Source organism: Zalophus californianus, chromosome 10, assembly GCF_009762305.2.
Source record: "Zalophus californianus isolate mZalCal1 chromosome 10, mZalCal1.pri.v2, whole genome shotgun sequence".
Taxonomy (NCBI): Eukaryota; Metazoa; Chordata; class Mammalia; order Carnivora; family Otariidae; genus Zalophus; species Zalophus californianus.
In genome coordinates this window covers 76,257,030-76,277,078 of record NC_045604.1, presented here as the reverse complement: position 1 = coordinate 76,277,078, position 20,049 = coordinate 76,257,030, and positions in this window count along the sequence as shown.

The window sequence follows — 20,049 nt, the reverse complement described above, 5'->3', positions numbered from 1 at the left end:
TTAAAAAAAAGTGTGTTTGGGTGAGAGAGAGAGAGACAGACAAAGAGAGATGGACACACACACACACACACACACACACACACACACGTATTGGGGCGCACTTCTGAGGAATCAGTAGGAACTTGGGTGCACCCAATGACACAGTTACTCTGAACATTTGATGAATAACAGCAATGTCATCATTTACTGCTCCAGCAGTGAACATGCACAGCTGCTGGAAGTGTTTTTATGAGGCAGTGTTTTGAGAGAAATGAGCAGTGTGGTGACAGTGCTGTTTTGATAGAAGCATTGGGAGGCTGGGCCTTGTAGGCGCGGGCTAGAGATGGAAGGCACTCCAGCTCCTGAATCAGGCCACAGTGGTGGGAAGCAGGTGGGGGAGCAAAAGGCATTGAGGATATCGAGCTATTGGTTATGGAGTGTTCCAGAAAGGGAGACGAGTAAAGTGCAAGACATTCCGATAATCAGAAGGCCAGGCATATAAAAATGCTGAGGGGGTGGATGAGATTTATGTACAAAAATATTCGGCACCGTTACCGCTAATGGTATGAGACATGGAAACAACTCAATTATTTCTCAATTATGAAACAATAGAGGATTAGATCAATTATGATTCATTCATTTATATGCTGTTATGGAGCCATCACTAATGGTACTGTGACGAATTTGCAATAAAATGGGGGAAATATTCTCGATCCATGAAACATGAGCAGGGTACACAACACAACATCATCCCACTCACACACTCTTGGTTCCATTTACTTTGGTCCCACCGTTTTCTTCTTTCTTTCTCAAGCATTTAATACAAGCATATTTTGTTTTTATGCCTATGAAGTCAGTACATCTACCCTGTGGGAACTTTGGAAAGCATGGACAAGTGTAAAAAATATTCCATTACCTAGTGATAACTACTGCCAATGTTTCGGAGCATTTCCTTTCCATTTTTTTGTTGTTGTTTTTTTCTCACTGTATGTGTTATGCTGGACTTCTCAGGTCTTCTGAATTTCTGGAAACACTCTGGCCTTTGCAATTACCATAGCTTGAGCCTCTATTTCTTAATCCGTGGGTGGCCCAGTGGATTGAGTGAATTCACTGTATTTTTCCTCATTCCGTCTCTTGAGATCTATCACCCCAAATAAGGCCACCCACCCCTTTCTGTCTATTTACTCACAAAGGCTGTAGTGTGAAAAAGGTCTGGGATAAACTGGGGTAAATGACAAGAAGTGGGAGACGTCCCATCCTCCTGGGAGTTCCCTGGGTTTTCGCATGGTGGAGAATTTTTCACTGTCACGCTCACTGGTAAATTCTAGCCTTGCCCCAAACCAGCTGCTGTCTTGATCCTTGATCACCTCACATTCAGTGAAATGATGTTGGATGAAGGGAGTTAATCCTCTCTGTTTCATTCCATCTGGTTGTATGTAAAGAGCCTTGAATTTCAAATTCAAACTGAAGAGACATTATTCCCCTAATATATATTCTCCTGTCCTCCACAACAACCAAATTTTACTTTTTTGAAATTACATGTGTGCATATATACATGCACAAACACACATGCGCACACATGGATGTGCACATATATATGATATACATATAAAGAATATAGTGTGTGTGCACATCTATACATTTTAATGGGAAAGTACTGCATATATTATTTTATAACTGATTTTCCACCTACAGTATTTCATAGAATCTGGGTTGCCATCAGATACAATAAACACTGTTTTTTTATATACCACTAAGGAACAAAAAAAAAACCTTTGCCAAAAAATTTATGACATGCCTTTGATTATAAACTGTATCCTGACTTCAGTGATGTCACCATGTGAAAGCATATGTATTTTAGAATGAGTGAGACAGGGTTTGTATTGATCAGCCATCACCACAATAAAAGTACATAAAAATTGCCCCCAACTCAACTCAGTAGCATGCGATGATAAGAACTGTTTATTGTGTGTACATATGCAGTTTTGCTTGGGGGTGGGGTGAGGGGAGTCTGCGCCATATGTGCTATTTTGGGGCCCAGGCTGAAGGGGCAGTGGCCTCCACGGTATGTCATTCCCTCGACGGATCACAGGACTACAAGAGGACAAACTGACGAAGCATGCAGATTTCGTGCCTCTGATGGTATTCTGTATTGCGAACATCCCTTTAGCCAAAGCAAGTGACATGGCCAATTTCAAGGTCAGGATGTGTGTGTGGGGATATATATTGCACCCATCATGTCAAAGATGTGTATATAGAGTACACCACTGGGAGTGAAGCCTTGAGACCAATAATTCAATCAATATGTTATTTCAAAATCATTGTTATTTTGTACTTCATGCCTTTTTGTAGTCTAGCTCATACTTTTTGGGACAAAGTAGATCATAATATACATAAAGTGCCGGGGGGGGAAAAAGACCAAAGTAAAAACACCGAAATGTTGGGGGCGCCTGGGTGGCTCAGTTGGTTAAGCGACTGCCTTCGGCTCAGGTCATGATCCTGGAGTCCCGGGATCGAGTCCCACATCGGGCTCCCTGCTCAGCGGGGAGTCTGCTTCTCCCTCTGACCCTCTTCCCTCTCGTGCGCTCTATCTCTCATTCTCTCTCAAATAAATAAATAAAATCTTAAAAAAAAACAAACACCGAAATGTTAACAATGGTTTTTTCAGAGATGGGATGAAAGACGGTTTTTATTTTCTTTTTTGTCCCTTTGATTTCTCTTAAGTTTTCTATGATGAGTAGGTTTTACTTTTAAAAGTCAGACAGTAAGTGGCACCTGGGTGGCTCAGTTGGTTAAGCATCTGCCTTTGGCTCAGGTCATGATCTTGGGGTCATGGGATCAAGCCCCGCGTCCAGCTCCCAGCTCAATGGGAGCCTGCTTCTCCCTCTCCCTCTGCCCCTTCCCCCTGCTTGTGTTCTCTTATTCTCTCTGTCAACTAAATAAATAATAATCTTAAAAAGAAAAAGTCAGACAATAAACCTACTACCTACATAATTCATGATTTCCTGTAAGAGGTCGGCGTAGGAAACTAGTTAAGGAGACAAATAAGCAGCCATTTCAGAGGAAAATTCAGAGAAATGGATTGGCTGTTGGGGAGGGGGGCATCAGGATACACAATCATGCTTGTTCCCCAGTGTTAGAATAAGGGTGTGAAGCAGATGATTCAGATAAGACATTCAGGGGTGCCTCGGTGGCTCAGCTGGTAGAGTGTCCGACTCTTGGTTTTGGCTCAAAATCATGATCTCATGGGTCATGGGATCGAGCCCTGTGTTGAGCTCCGGGCTCAGTCGGGAGTCTGCTTGAAGATTCTCTCCCTCTGCCCCCACCCCCCACTTGCTCGCATGTGCCCTCTTTCTCTCTGTCAAATAAATAAATCTTTTTTAAAAAAGATAAGACATTCTGATCCTGGGGAATGAGACAGCAGCGTGTCTCTCAGGATGGGTGGGCCACATTAGAACTGGATCGGTGAAACCAGGTCCACTCCTTAGAGATGGCGCCAGGAAGATGAACTGTGTGCTCAGCCTCAGAGTCCTAAGCCTGGATGCCTGCCATCCTTCTTACCTCCAGTGAGAATTTGTCAGATGGAGGTGAGGCTGAACTTAGAGGTGGAGCAAAGGGACTTCAGTTGTGAGCAGAGTTGGTAAAAGGAAGCTGAGCAGGACCTGAACTGTATTTGCTAACACGCAGAGTGCGGTCCAACACCTGAGGACCCCCAGAAATAGTGGCTTTTGAACTGTATTGTGCATCAGAATCACCCTGGAGAGCCTGTGAAAATACAGATGGCCGGGCCCCCTCTCCAGAGATTCTGATTTACTAGGTCTGAGATGGGACCTGGGAATGTGTATTCCAAATAAGCGCCCAGGTAATGCTGATGCAGCTGTTCCGAGGACCACACTCTTGAGAACCACCTCAACAGTTCTCACCCTGCAATTTGTACTGCCTGGAGAGCTTTTAAATATCCCAGTGCCTAGGCTGCACCCCAGACCAATTAAACCAGAATCTAGGGGTGGGACTCAGTCATCAGTATTTTTTTTTTTAGAGCTCCCAAGGTGAAGACAATGTGCAGCCAAGTTTGAAAGCTGCTGTTGTAAGGAGAATTAATTTAATCTGTTTAACTACTGAGTACATTGGCAGCAGGTACTAAATTAACTCATCACCAACCACCACCCCTTTCTCTGTGGGCTGGGAGTTGAAATGGTGCCTGTGGAAATCTCCTGGAAGAGTGGAGCTTAAAACTTGGAACTCAACCACGTTCTTGGATCCCAAGGAGATTGGGCAGAGCTCTTGCCGTGGGGTTGAGGAGAGCATGAGTAGAAACTTAACCTGTAAACCGTCCTCATTGGAGTGGGACAAAAGTCATGGTCAGACGTGGGCTGCTTTTGAAGAGTGAGACTGTGAATGATGCTGAGGTGTTACACGACATGGTGTGGCGTGTGCTTAGCAGGCACAAGCATTTTGCCATCAGAAGGGTTCTGGGTCATCTCCTTACATCTTGGAAGTTGCCGTGGAAGGATTAAAGCTATGTCATACAGGATGCTTCTCTAGCTATAGATTGAAGGCAGTAGAATTCGCCCCAGGTCTTGTCTGCTTTCTGTCTATCTCCTCTTTCCACGAGACTTTCATCCTTCCAACCCAGGCATCCACCAAGTCCCATTCTGTAGAGTGCTTTTTTTTTTTTTTTTAATCCAGCCAGCTTTTTTCCAATGAGGTATTTGCTTAAAGCCTACCTCCTCCCACGGGAAAAGTCTTACACACTTATATCTTACCCCTTAATAAAGTGCACCTTGGAAATCAAGGAGCCTTTGTTAGTGTGAGGAATGGCTCCCGAATGGTGAGATTACAGGCTTGGGGAGCAGAAAGGAAACTGTCTTCAAAGACCATTGGGGGCTGAGTCATGTCTCCCAAAATTCATGTGTGTTGAAGTTCCTAACCCTTTGGGTATCTCAGGATATGACTGTGTTTGGAAATGGGGTCTTTAAAGAGGTAATTAAGGTAAAATGAGAACATATGGACGGGCCCTGATCCAATATGACTGGTATCCTCAAAAGAAGGGAAAATTTGGACACAGACATGGACAGAGGGAGGACCTTGTGGTGTCAAAGGGAGAAGATGGCTGTCTGCGAGCCAAGGGGAGACGCCTCAGAAGAAATTGACCTTGATCTCAGACGCCTATTCTCTAGAAGGGTGAGATAATACATTTCTGTCGTGTAAGCCACCCAGGCTGTGGTACTTCACTATGGCAGCCCTAGGAAACTAATAGTAATTTGAATGGATGATTTTGGAAGAGGGATTCAACTTATTTTCAGTACGACTGAACCAAATGAGTGGATATTAGGGTAGATGGATTGGGCTCGAGATAAATATAATGGAACATTCTCTGGCTGTTGCTAAAATAAATAACAACCCCCTTACGTATTATCTGCCTCCATTTATGAGTATGGGAGTTCTGCTTTGTAATTGGGAGAGGAAATACTTTCTGCAGTGCAAAGAGAGACCCAAGAGGCGGGAATGATTTTGATCTTCACGGAGTCCTTTGGGCTTGTTTTGAACCCCTATGGGAAGAAGAGTTTAAATGCGTAAGTTGGAAAAATAACAAAGAGTTGACGTAACCTATTTTAAGTACTTCCTTGGCAGAATGCCTGATACACAGAAACACTCAAAAATGTTAGGCACCAGCATGTCTACTCTTCTCTTCTCCTCCTCTATCTTTGTAGCACACACCTCTTGGTGGGTCTTATGGGTGACAAAAATTGCTCTTCCTCTGGAAACTTCCCATCTCCATCCAAAGAATCATAAGGGTTGTGGACTATGTGATTTGAACCCTCTGCCCCAGCTTTATTGGACCAGGGGTGCTCACGTGACCCAAGTTGGGCCAATCATGGTCTCTTCCCATGGAATTTGGAGTTGATCCTAAAAGACTCCGACCTCTATCAAGATGGTATATAGAAATTCAGGAGATGAGGCATACCCATAATTATAATGATTACTTTTGCACAGGTGCTGCAGGTTTGAGAATCACTCTGAATATTAGAAATACTGGGCTACTGTTACTTGCAGCCAGAGGTTACTGACTTAAAGCTCCTCTGTACCCTCCCGACCTCCCAGGCTGAGAGGACCTACACTCATTTCTCACTCTGAAGATTGACCACAGCTTTGCAGAGTAGCTAAATAGTCTTGTGGATCCTTAGTGAAGAAACTGAGGAAACTGGGTATTTGTTTATTTATTTAGAGAGCGCACTGGAGTTGGGTGGGGGGAGAGGCAGAGGGAGAGAATCCGAAGCAGACTCCATGCTCAGCATGGAGCCCATCAAGGGGCTCCATCTCATGACCCTGAGATCATGATCTGAGCCGAAATCAAGAGTTGGACGCCTAACTGTTTGAGCCGCAGGTGCCTCTGGGGGCCCCGTTTTAAAACCGGTGTTCCAAGTGCCCTTAAAGTTATGGACTCAGTCTCCAATCGAGATTTAAACTAGAAGCCACCTGATTTGGCCCAAGAGGCAAATTAGGCTTGGTGTGTCATTTATTCCAATCTGTTAAATTTAATTCCCAGGCTGACCCTACAGCTGGATGCTCCTAAACTTTAATGTATCCTGGTGGCCCATTAGCAATTTCCTTAAAGAAACACCTTTTGGGTGGCTGATTTATGCATGATATGCAAAGATTAAAATGGTTTGACTCTGGTTCTGTTTTCTAGTCCCTGAAATGAGGCTCTGATGTGGGAATGGAATGAGTAATTAGTATGTACCTACAGAATGCAGCGTGGTGCTCCACAAAGGGAAAGAGCTCAATATATGTTATGAGCTGTTCCTATCATCCTATTAACATAGATAAGGCCACAAAGAAGGTGCGCTGGGTCAGCCACCACCAGGATAAAGTATGGAGGACTGATGGATGGACCAGGGTTGGTAGATTTTGTCTGTCCCTTTTTCAAAGCTGAGGGTTCATGGGACCCAACTTGCAAGACAAGTTGCAACTTCTCTTGAGGCTTTATGTCTCCTTGCCTGGGGTGCTGATCATATATTTAAGCCTTCTGGCCAAGCATCTTTCAAGGCCAATTATGCAGCTGCTTCCTGTTCTGCTCACCCAGAGATTCCTTCCCGCCAAGTGCAGACTGGCCAGGCTGCTGGGTTTGTAAGAAAAGTAGGCTTGTGTCTGTGTCTGTCCCCCTTGATTTGTTTATCTCTGTGTCTGTCCTCTTGTCTGTCTGGGTGTCTGTTTTCTTCTTTCTCTTAGTTTCCACTTGGGGGGCTCATGATTACTGTCTGAGCGTGTGTCCTTGTGCATCCATCATGTCCATGTGTGGGATTTCTTTCTCTGCCTGTGCTGATCACATCAAACTTGTGAAAATAAAACCCTCATCCAAAATGGAAAAATAGTACCCTTCCTGCTCCCCCCCCCCTTTTTTTTTAAGATTTTAATTTATTTGACAGAGAGAGACACAGCGAGAGCGGGAACGCGAACAGGGGGAGTGGGAGAGGGAGACGCAGGCTCCCCGCGGAGCAGGGAGCCCGATGCGGGACTCGATCCCAGGACCCTGGGATCATGACCTGAGCCGAAGGCAGACGCCCAATGACTGAGCCACCGAGGCGCCCTTTCCTGCTCCCTTTTGAAGCAGCTCATTTATTTTGAACTCCTCCTCCTCCTCCTCCTCCCCCTTCTTCTTTTCCAATTGAACTAAATAAAGTACTTACTTACTTTGCTGGTGTAGAGATTTTGATGATGATTTTTGATAATTACTTTCCCTAAAGTTCTCTTAGAAGAATACTTTGAATCAGCCCATTCTAGGGTTTCCTTATAGCCAGAGATAAAACACCTTGATCAAGCTTCCGTAAAAACACACATCACATCAATTAACAGATATCGCCGGGGGCAGGCTTCTTGTTCAACATCTGCTACTTTATTACTAACAGCACCAGCAGAATATATTACGGGGAGCATGGCCGTGGATTTCCGCTGGCCTCCAAGAATGCAGAGATTTGCGCTAGGCCTGCTCCCTTTTGTAACGAGCCGCATTAGCATTCCATATTGAACCCGCGGGGCAGCATGTTTTTCTCCCCCATTCTGGCAAAACCTCTAAGGCTGTTATATGGCAGGGGCTTGATCTCTACCCTTAATAAGCTTGTTTTCACAAAAGGCATCAAGAACGAGAACTAATGATAATGGGTGATAGAAGCTCTATGTCTTGAGCATTTACTGGATGTCTGTCTCTGTATTAGGCACTTCGCATGCATCATCTCATGATACGAACCAGTCCTATGCAGAGGCGTTATTTTTCACATTTTTAAGATGAAGAAGCTGGGGGCATAGAGAGGTCAAGTATGTTGCTCAAGTTCACATAGGTAATGAGTGGCCATAGGGCACAATGAAAGTTCTTTCTTCCCATCTGCCCTTATTTTGAGACTGAGCCTGTCTTTCTGACCTAGGGATTGGGGATGTGATGGAGGCCGAGCTAATCATGGTACTCGTCTTCTGGGCAGTCATGATTGATCTGGGGTGGAGTGGACGCTGACTCAGCATGTCCTGGGAGAATCCATCTCTGGGACTCTCTTCAGAGGCTGAGTGGAAGAAGAAATCTTTCCCCTATGGGATATTACTACGCTGGGGCATCAGTGATTTCTTTTTGTCTTAGGGGAAAAAAATGAGGCCAACAGGCAAAGAGAAGCAGAGTAAGCAAAGATGAGAAACAGAAGGGAGGAGAATCTGTGGAGGGTAGTGTTCTGTGCCTGGTTTCAGTTCCCAAGGGCTTGATCTATGCAGATCTTCCCTTCACACCGAGAGTCACCACATCATTTGCCCCTACTCTGAAGGCAAGAAATCCCCTTTGTGGTTTGAGCATGTTTGAGGTGGGTCTGGTGGTTGAAAAATATCCACGAATGGATACTCCTCCCTTTGAGACATAGGGTCTCATTCTCCTCCCCTTGCATATGGATTGCACTTAGTGAATCACTTCTAACAAATGGAATATTGTGGAAGTGACAATGTACATCTTTGGAGTCTGGGTCCTAAAGGCCCTGTTGCTTTCTCCTTGTTCTTTCTCTCACTTGGAACTCACTTTGGGGGAAGCCAGTGGCCGTGTTGTAAGGACACTCACACAGCTCTGTGGAGAGGGCTACCTGCTAAGGTCATGGGAGTGAGCCATCTTGGAAATGGATCCTCCAGCCTTGAGAGGAATGCCCCCCCTGTTCACACCCTCACCGCAACCTCATGAGAGACCCTGATTCCTGACCCATGGAGACTGTGAAACAATAAATGCTTGTTGTTCTAAGCTGCTAAATTTTAGGGTAATTTGTTACACAGCAATAGATAACTGGTGCAGTAGATTTCTGTCATGTAGAATAGACAGGATCCAGACACGTTGAGAGGTGGGGGTACATTAAGGGGATGCATATTGTTTGTCTCATCTATACCCACATCCCCTTATTCTGCCCACAGAGCCATGACCTTCCTTTGGGTAACCTAGTGTCCTGTCTGGTCTCAGTTATACACGTTAGGTGGGACGGACTCCAGTGTTAGGGGTTGGCTATGATTGGTTTAGAGCCATTGCATTCCCTTTCTTGGCTAAGGTGACCTCATCCTAAAAGAGCTACTGAGAATGCAAGGAGATAATTTGTGAACCTTTGAGAGAAAATTCCCCTCTCTTCTGAAGAAGATTTCAGAAAATTCTTGCTTTCCTTTCCTGGAAGATGTGGTATTAAGGTGTGAGAGTCGATGCTCCTACAGCCTTTTTGCTGCCATGAGGGAGCATTCAGAATAGGGTGCTACTGTGTTTGGGAGAGCAGAGACATTGGCAGATTCCAGGTCTTTGATGATATTGTTAATTCACTAGCAAAAGCCCTACCTGAACTCCTCCTGTAGCTGTATTAGTCATGTGAATCTATGCATTCTACTTATTGCCCAAGCCACTTTAATTTGGGTTTTATGTTCTGAAAACCAAAGAGGTAGTTAACTGATACACAAACCAGGTCTGTCTGAATCCATTGCTCATCCTCTTTTAAATTGTCTAAACTGTCAAAAATTATACCATACCATATTGAACATGATCAATGGACTTCTGATTAGCAGCTGTATCAAAAGCAAGCTTATCCAGCTTCATATTAAAAAAAAGAATCCCAAGAAGACATAGAAAATTGGAAACTCATACAAACCTGAAAACCCAAACTGTTAATGAAACTGTTGTCAGAATCTGCAAGAACATTCTACTTATCATAAGACTGCTGGAGCTGGAGAAGTGCAAAATGATGGTCGACACATATTTTGATGACTATAAACAGCAAAGGAGGAATGTTCTTCTCTCATTTCACAGTTTAAAGACTACATGCCAATGTCTGCTCTGCTTTGTGTATGCTGATGTTTGTCATTAAAGAGCATTGCTGAAAAAGTTTTTTGAAAAATCTTTTTAAAAAATTTATTTGTTTGACAGAAAGAGTGGTGGGGAGGGGCAGAGCGAGCGAGTGAGCAAGCAAGAGAGAGAGAGAAGCAGACTCCCCGCTGAGCATGGAGCCCCATGCAGGGCTCGATCCCAGGACCCCTAGATCATGACCTGAGCAGACATCCAGAGTTGGACGCTTAACTGACTGAGCCACCCAGGTGCTCCAAAAAAATCTTTTTATATTTTATGTTCAGATAAATTTATTCTAGGTCATGCAATGGCTTAGAAAAAAAATCTATTCCTTTTAAAACAATACTTGTAGGTACATTCCAATCTGTAGAGTAATTGAAACAGAAAACTCAAGAATGAGAATGTTTTGTAGAAATACAATATGATCCAGAATTCCACTACTGGATATTTACCCAAAGAAAATACAAATACTGATTCAGAAAGATGTATGCACACCCATGTTTATTGCAGCATTATTTACCATAGCCAAGATACAGAAGCAACCTAAGTGTCTATCAACAGATGAATGGGTAAGGAAGATGTGCACCCCCACAGGAATATTATGCAGCCATAAAAAAGGAGGAGATCGTGCCATTTGAGACAACATGGATGAACCTAAAAGGTACTAATGTAAGTGAAATAAGTCAGAATGAGAAGGACAAATACCCTATGATTTCACTCATAAGAGGAATAACTCTCCTCCCCTCCCCCCCAACCCCAAAAGAATAAGAAAAAAAAAGGCAGGATCAGACCTATAAATACAAAGAACAAACTGATGGTTGCCAGGGGGAAGGGGGTTGGGGGATGGGAAAAATTGGTGAAGGAAAGTGGGAGATAACAGGTTTCCGGTTATGGAATGTAAAATTTACAAATAATAGTAGTAATAACACCCATAATAATAGTCATTTAAAGTAAAAGAAAGTAAATAAAATGAAGTAAAATAATAATAGTAATTTACAACTGAAAGTTATTAAATCTTTTTAGTGTTCTAGGTACTATGCTAAATGTTTCACAAGGAAAATCTTATTTAAGAAATATGTGTTAAAGTATGTTTTCAACTAACTTAAGTGTAATGCATCACATCATTAAATCCAATAAATGCTATGATAGGTCCAACTTGAGTGGGGGACATACTTGAAAGAATATATCATTTTTTTAAGTGAGAAAGTTAAGTATTACCAAGGTGTTCGTTATTCAAAAAATTATATAAGTTCACAATATGCCAATCAAAATACTATTGGGACTTCCAGGGATCTTGCAAAATCATTCTTTTGCCTGAAAGCATTAATGGATGAGATTGTTTAAGGACATTTTGAAAACAGAAAAAAAAATGGTCCAGTGACATTTTGCAAACAAAAGTATTTGACCAAATCACAGAATATTTTATATGGCTATGATAACTGAAACCATAGGGTATGGGTACAAGAAACAATGGAATAAAAACTACTGAGCATATATATCATATAAGATTACAACAAAGAAAGGGTTATAAGCCAATGGGAAACAAGTAAATTCAAGAAGTCATGTTAGAAAAATTCGTTGTTCAAGGGAAAAGGGACAAGTTAGAGCCTCACAATTATATTATGCTCCCAAATACATTCCGAATGAATTAAAGAGATAAATGTGAAAAAAAACTTAAAAAAAATAAAGGAAGAAAGAAAAAATGCAAATAGTTTTCTCAGCTTGAGACAGGATTTTTGCAAGCATAGAATGCATGGAAGAAATCACAAGAAAAATACCAATAGATTCCATTTTGAAGATTGAGAATGTTGGGTAAGTTCTGGGGATTGAATGCACGGTGTGATAAAATGAAGAAGCACCATGAGCAAAAATAAAGGGCATGTGGCAATTGGTGGGGTGGGGATTTGCAAGAAATATGGTAAAGTCAAATAATGTTACAGTGCCAAATCTTTAAAAATCCAAAAGAAGGATTGGCAAGGGGCATGAAAGTTGACTTCCAAAGTGAGACATATAAATGGTCTATACCCATATAAAGAAAATGTTCATCTTTTAATGGGATCCAGGAACTGGAAACTGGGGAGACAACGAGGCATCATTTCACCTATCAGATTGCCCAATTAAAACATTATAAAATGTTGTGCCACTGGGGTGTGATGAGCAGACACTGTTTTGTGCTGCAGGTTGTTATAGAAATCGGCATAAATTGCCTCTAGGGTCTCCAGTTACTCCGATAAAATTGGGATGATCATACTTCTCCATGATGACAAGGGTCAGATGAGATGATAATGGTAAAATCCCTCCAACAGAGTATACGATAATTGTTGACATGGACAGAAAGGCTGTGGAATCATGGAGAAAGATTTCAGAGGACCGAAGAGCAAGGTAGTAGTGTGCGAACTGGTCCAGAAATGCCCTTCCTGTTTGCCTCCCAGATTTATGGATTTGGAAACAGAAGCTGGGTTGCAAGTGCTCAAAGAGAAGGGATTTTATGGGCTTTGTCCCTGGTGGATGGATGGACGGCTCACTCAGGCTGAACCCCAGGACGGCCATTGTGAATCAGGCTGCCGTCAGACAGCTGACCTCTCCTGCTCCAAACCCAGAGACCTGTGCCTCCTTAACCTCTCTTCTCATCCTTCCCTTCTTCATCCGCTAACCTGGTTGATCCAGAAACCATCCCAGACTCACATCGCTGAAGGACAACATCATTTGCAAATCCTACATGATTCCAAAGATCTGAGTTGAACCCACTAGCTGAGGACTTCGCTGACTCCAGATAAAAGGTCTGGTCTTTCTTTGCTTCTCCTGTAAGTGTTGGGTTCTATATAGCAGTGCTCACATGTCATTAAGGAGCTGCTTTTGAGTGGGAACATCCAAAATAGGCCCCAATCAGCTGTGGCTGCCAATGTCTTGTCCAGAGAAGAAAGACTTTAAACGTCATCCAGCACTGCACTGGGCTTCAAAATGAACTGGCATTCAGTGCCCAGTGGAAGTGAACTTTAGTGAAGCAAATGATTTCTGATCTCTGAAGGGGTCAGCGTTGTCCAGCTGCATTTGTCCATCCAGAAACTAGAAATCCCACACCCTCTGCGTGCAGACGAACTGTGCAAGCGGCACCTCACATTGATAATGTTTTCCAGATGTGGTAGAAACCATCCATGTGCAAAAGATGCTCCGGAAAACAACTGAGCTCACTTCATGTTCTCATGAGCATATTTTCAGGTGAAGACTGGAGCTTAACTTTGAAATCTTGAAGGAAGTGCCAATTTGGGGGGGGGGTGGTGATCAGTTTTTATTTTTTTAGGAGTTCAAAATTTGCTTTACGGATAATCTTTATACTTCTTTTGGAAGGACCATTTTGGCGGGTCCCCACTAGCAGTGCGGATGCCGGGCAAATACTCCCCCATAATCTTGGAGAATCTCTAGGTTCAGATAAGTAACCATAATACAGATGCTTCAGTCAGAGATGTTGAGTTTACTTTCAGTGATATAAAATGCCTGTGGTGGCAGAGCAGGGCCATTTTCAAGTTAAATTTTTTTTTTCTTCTAAATCTGAACATAGACTCCTGTCTGTCTGGAAATTGTCCCTGGGTTTCGGGCAGTGTGTGGATATGCGTGATCTTGTTGGGGCCCCTGCTTATGGCCCAGGGTGGGCAGAGAATGATTGTGGCCGTGAAGACCAGCCTGACGTATTACTCTAGAGGGAGGATGGATGGAGTTTGACCCAGCACACCCATGAACGTTGTCTAAGTAGAATTTGGCTTATATACGTTTTAACACTTAACCAGTTAGCTAGATCAATAGCCTTCTTACTGGTCCTCTGCCTCTATTCTTAATCACTCCCTCTCCAAGTCTGTTCTCCGTAGCAGCTAAAACTACCTTTAAAAATGTTCTGAAGATCCAATATTTATTTTTGCTTTTGTTTCCCTTGCCTCAGGAGACATATCTAGAAAGATGTTGCTATGGCCGATGTCAGAGAAATTACTGCCTATGCTCTCTTCTAGGATTTTTATGGTTTCAGGTCTCATAGTTAGGTCTTTAATCCATTTTGAGTTTATTTTTGTGTGTGGTGTAAGAAAGTGGTCCAGTTTCATTCTTTCGCATGTAGCTGTCCAGTTTTCTCAGTGTCATTTGTTGAAGAGTCTGTCCTTTTTCCATTAGATATTCTTTACTGCTTTGTGGAAGAATTATTGACTGTATAATTGTAGGTTTATTTCTGGGCTTTATACGATGGAATATTACCCAGCCATAAAAAAGAATGACATCTTGCCATTTGCAACAACGTGGTTGGATCTAGAGGCTATAATGCTGAGTGAAATAAGTCAATCAGAGAAAGACAAATAAATACTGTATGATTTCACTCATATGTGGAATTTAAGAAACAAAACAAAGAAAAAAGGAGAGACAAACAAAAACAAAAAATATAGACTCTGAACTATAGAGAACACCCTGATGGTTACCTGAAGGGAGATGATGGGAGCATGGGTGAAATGGGTGATGGGGATTAAGGAGCTCACTTGTCATGATGAGCACGGGATGATGCATAGAATTGTTGACTCACTCTATTGTACACCCAAAACTAATATATCACTGTAGGTTAATTATACTGGAATTAAAAAAAAAACTGAAAAAATGTTCAGAAGATCATGATACCCCCTCATTAAAATTCTCTCAAGGGTTTCATCACATTTGGGATGAAACCAAATGTGACACCACAACCTACAAAGCTCTTGATGGATGAGGAGATCTTGTGTCCCATTTCCAAATTCATATTTTAATCTCCCCTAGCTCAGTGGGCTCTAACCATTCCCCTTTTAGAGAAAACGTGTGGAACTTTTACATTTTATTCGATATGCTTGTATTCGAATATTTTATAATTAGAAATCTGTACACATTACACGTATAATTAAAGTAAAAGGAGAAAGACAGCTGTTATTTGTCTTTTTTTGTATTCTCATGGTGATGGTTTCCTTAGTTTTGTAGTTTTTTTGCTGAATTTTGTAGTCTTTTGTAACTTCATGTTGCTGAGACTAGTGGGGGTGTATATGGGGTTCGTTGGTTTCATCCTAACCACCTGCGACAGAATTACGGGGGGTGGTGACTGAAGGGGTTGTCTTGTGCAAATACCTCCCCACAGTGTGGCTTTGACCAAGATACCCTTCTTCTCTGATTCCTGTTCCACGTCAAAGCACGGGAGGGATAAAAGCCCACAGCAGGAGAAATGGCAGAGTGGAAACAGAGGAAGGAAGGGAGATTGAGAGCAAGGGACTCCTGTTCCACGATTGGTGGATGCTTAGGACTAAAGAGAACCCTCTGGGTCCTTGGCGTGTTTGCGATGGCCGGAGGCTCACACCTGGGTTTCTCGGTCTGTCCTCGGACGGGCTGGCACAGCACGGCGGCATTGTGCATGCGTCGTCTTGCACAAAGAAACAAAACTGTTATACAAATAATGATCCCCACTCTACCTACCTGGCAGGGCTGGTGATGAACCAAAATGAGATCATGCGCGGGCCGGCGTTTGGTAGCATGCCCACGGAAGTAACCGTTGGCGATGTGTTGTTTCCGGCCGGGTCTGGGCAGCGTCGTGCAGTCAAGCAGCCTCACCTGGCGTGTTGGAGCGCCTCTGGTTGCAGCCAAGCCACATCCCTCGTTAGTGTTTTATGGGGCTAACAGGGCTGCCCTTGTTCTTGCACTTGACCTGGGGGTCAGTCCTTTGTCACTGTGAGTACTGCCGCCATGGGGAGATGGAAACCGACTTCTTGGTGAAGCTTTGGCCGAATTCCCTGAGTCGAACCGACCCTGCCTGGCGCCAGGATGGAGCCACTGGCCGCGGGTGAGGAGTGGCGTGGGGCTCCCGATGGCAGTCTACACTGCCGCCGATGAAGGAGACCTGAGGGGGCTGAATCACCTGGGTCAGGCTCTGTCTGAATACACTCTGGGAAACAGGTCTTCATTCCCACACTGGCGTTTCTCCTGTAGCCTTGATGTAAGATTCCAGTTCATCCGAATTTAGTACATTTCGAGGGCTTTTTCAATAGCAACCATGTGAGGGAACGGGTTGACCTTTAATTTATAATCCTCGTGTCACGGAGTTTAGCAGAGCTTAACCTATGTCAGTTGTGGTTCAGAGCCGCCTGCCTTGCTTTGGAAAAGGCAGGCCATGCTTTCCGTGTCAGTTTGGGGAAAAAAAAAATTAAAAAAAAAAGGGGGGGGAACCGAGCGGTGAAATCGGTCTCCATTGTAAAAGGCAGAAGAGGGCCAGACAGAGATGGGAGAAGGCTCCAGAAGACATAAGGCAAATCTGAGATGTGGATGAAGCCCTAAAAAACACACAAGACACCGATCGGGTAAATAAAAATATTTGTGGCTCTTGGTAACTTGAGAGCAGCCAGGCCAAGCCCAAGTGGTATCAAGGGCCAGGAATAGCAGTGGCAAGGTTAATGAGAGAGGCTGAGAGGTGTCATCAGGAAAGTGATTCAGTGCAGCATTTTGTATGCAGTGCTCATAAAGATGCATTTATGTTTTCAGAGGTCCATGCAGATGCTGTGATGCACCATTCAGATGTCCCCCTCTGGGAGGAAGCCTTGTTCCCCTGGAGGCCGGGAGTGTTACTCAAGGTGACCCTCAACTCTCAGCCCCTCATTGAGGATGGTCTCCGTTGAAAAAACCTGCCTCATTCTAGGTGAACGCTCTCTCCCTTGGGGCACCCTCATCCAGCACCTGACCCATGCAAGGATATAAAGGCTGGTGGCCTCCCCTAGCTTGGGACAAACCTGACAGGCATCCCAGCTCCAGAGTGGAATTGCCCGAGGCCTTGGTCAGGCCTGCATCATAGCGTCTAGTTTCCCTCTGTCCAAAGTCTGCTTCCTTCCCCACTCCTGAGCACAGGTTGTTCCTGGGAGCACCCGCTGATAAATATCCTGCCTGTTAATCCCTGTCTCAGACTCTGCTACTCGGGACTCCACCTGTGACAGGTGCTGTTTGGTCCCTAGTCTGTCAATTCATTAACAAGTGATGATAGCCGAGAGGCTGAGCTTTTCGCGAATGCATCCCCTTTAGGTTTTTATGGATGGAAATAGTAAGTGGTGTGGTAGGCTTAAGAATGCTCTTGTGAATATGGCACCTTACATGGCAAAGGTGAAAAGTTGGAGAGGAAATTAAGGTTTCGAATCAGATGACCATAAAATGGGGAAATCATCCTGGATTATCTGGGTGGGCCCAATGTCATCACAAGGGTCCTTAATATTGAAAGAGAGAAGCAGAAGAGAAGGGTCTGAGAAAGATGAGAATGCAGGTCCAGCCGGCCCTGAAGATGGAAGGCGGTGGTGGCCACTAGCCATGGAATGTGGGTGGCCTCTAGAAGCTCAAAAAAAAAAAAAAAAAAGAAAAAATAGATTTTTCCCTTAGAACCTCTGGAAGGAATGCAGACCTGCCAGTACCTTGATTTAGGTCCCGTGAGACCCATGCTGGCCGTCTATAGAAATGCGGGGTACTAAATTTGTGTCTTTAGGCCACTAAATTTGTGGTGCTTTGTTACAACAGCAGTAGAAAATGACAAGTGGTATGACACTCTTTTGGGAGGCTAAGGACATGTGCATCAAAAGCCATAGGATGTTTCCAAGGTTTTACTCCTCAAGGAAGTCCCATCACTGAAGTTCATTACTATCCAGTAATCGCACTACTGGGTATTTACCCCCCAAATACAAGAACACTCATTCAGGGGGAAACATGCACCCTGATGTTTACTGCAGGATTATCTACAAGAGCCAAGATATGGAAGCAACCCAAGTGTCCATTGATTGATGAATGGATAAAGAAGATGTGGTATAGATACCCAATGGAATATGACTCAGCCATCAAAAAGAATGAAATCTTGCCATTTGCAATGACATGGATGGAGCTATGCTAAGAGAAATAAGTCAGTCAGAGAAAGAGAAATACCATATGATTTCACTCATGTGAAATTTAAGAAACAAAACAAGTGGCAAGGGAGCGGGTGGGGGAGACAGGTGATGGGGATGAAGGAGTGTACCTGTCGCGATGAGCACAGGGTCATGTACGGAAGAGCTGAATCACTATATTGTACACCTGAAACTAATATTACACTGTATGTTAACTAATAGGAATTAAAATGGGAAAAAAAGAAAATTACTGAAGAAAAAGCTATCTACTTGATGTTAATTAAAGCACTATTTTGATGTTGCCTCTGGATAGACCATTCTACCGCTGAATTTTGCCAGTCACACAAGCCCAGTTGAATCTGACCCCATCAAACATTCCAGAGCCAATCGGGGCAGGGAGCACTCTTGGGATTTCTCAGATTATACCATGAACGCACCTACACGGCCCTAAAGATTGTCCTGGGGAATAGCAAATTGCTTGAGAAGAACAGTTTTTCTTTTTCCTCTCAGGACTGTAACCACGCTGGCTCATTCTGAGGAGTTTCCATCAACTTTATTTTGCGGTTTCCTTCGCTAGACCTGGAGTAGGTTCTTCTAGTTGAAAATACGGGATACCTCTTGGCCTTAGACCAACATGGATCACGGATGAAGTGATGCATAATGGACAACTTTGCACATCAATCTCAATCTACAATATTGATTGCTTAAATATTTCAGAACCAATGTTTGCATTTATATATAGGGGTGTGTGTGTGTGTGTGTGTGTGTGTGTACATGTACATGTATATAGAACATAAATATGTATTTAAAACAAGCCCAAAGGTGTCCATCTTTTGAGAAGGCTTCCACATAGTGTAAAAGTTCTTTCAAAATTCACCCTCAAGACATAGGGTCTGGAGTATAATGAAGGCAGGGGAGAAATACGGGTAGATTACATGGGGGTTATCCAGGTCGGAGCAGAGGAATGTCTTCCTGCCTGCTTATGGTGCTGTAACCCGAGTGTCTGATGGGATACAAGTGTTCCCTCTTCTTTATTCCACCCGGCAAAGACCTACCTTGGGGCCCCCCCCTTCCTTGCCCCCAGCAGCTTAACTGATGCAAAGTGAAATTTGGAAGCCACAGCCTTACTCTTCAAAATGATGGGTGCTCAGGTTGGAGCCACTTGCAATCGGACCCACCAGGCGTGAGGTTTGGTCGTAGGAATCTGAATTTTCATCAGGCCCTCTGGGAAATTCTGATTGAGGTACTTTGTGGACTATGCTTTAGGAAAGTCTGCTCTGCTGGAATCCCCAAACAATTTCAGGCGCAGGATTCCTTTGCTAAAGCGGCTGATGAATTGACCTTCACTGTTAAGTGGGGAGTCGGAAGCCTCCTTTTCGCTTCCCCTCCAGGGAGTTGTAGGAGTTAATCCAGTCCATAAATAAAATCTTCGTTGCAAGTCAAATATTTATTTCCTATATGGAGTAGGAGCGAGCCCCTTTTCTATCAAGCCTCATCGTGACACGGGTTGGAATGGTGCCAATGAAAAGTGATTGCACTCGGGGAGATTTTTATTATGTGATTTCGACTAACAAAGGGAAGAGAAAATCCAATTAAATTCCAGGAAGGAATGACAGAGAGCGATCATGATGGAGCCATATTGTTCCAAGCAGGTGCCCCGGCCAGAGCTGCCAGAGCAGAGATGGTGGGCAGAGCGAACCCATGGGTAGATTTTGGGGGAATGGAGGGAAAGCGGTTAGGAGACCAGCAAGCAGGGATCCTGGCCACTCAGAGGAGGGTGGCAAAGGGTCACCGTGTTTCAAAACATGCATGACATTGAGTAGCTTAAATGCA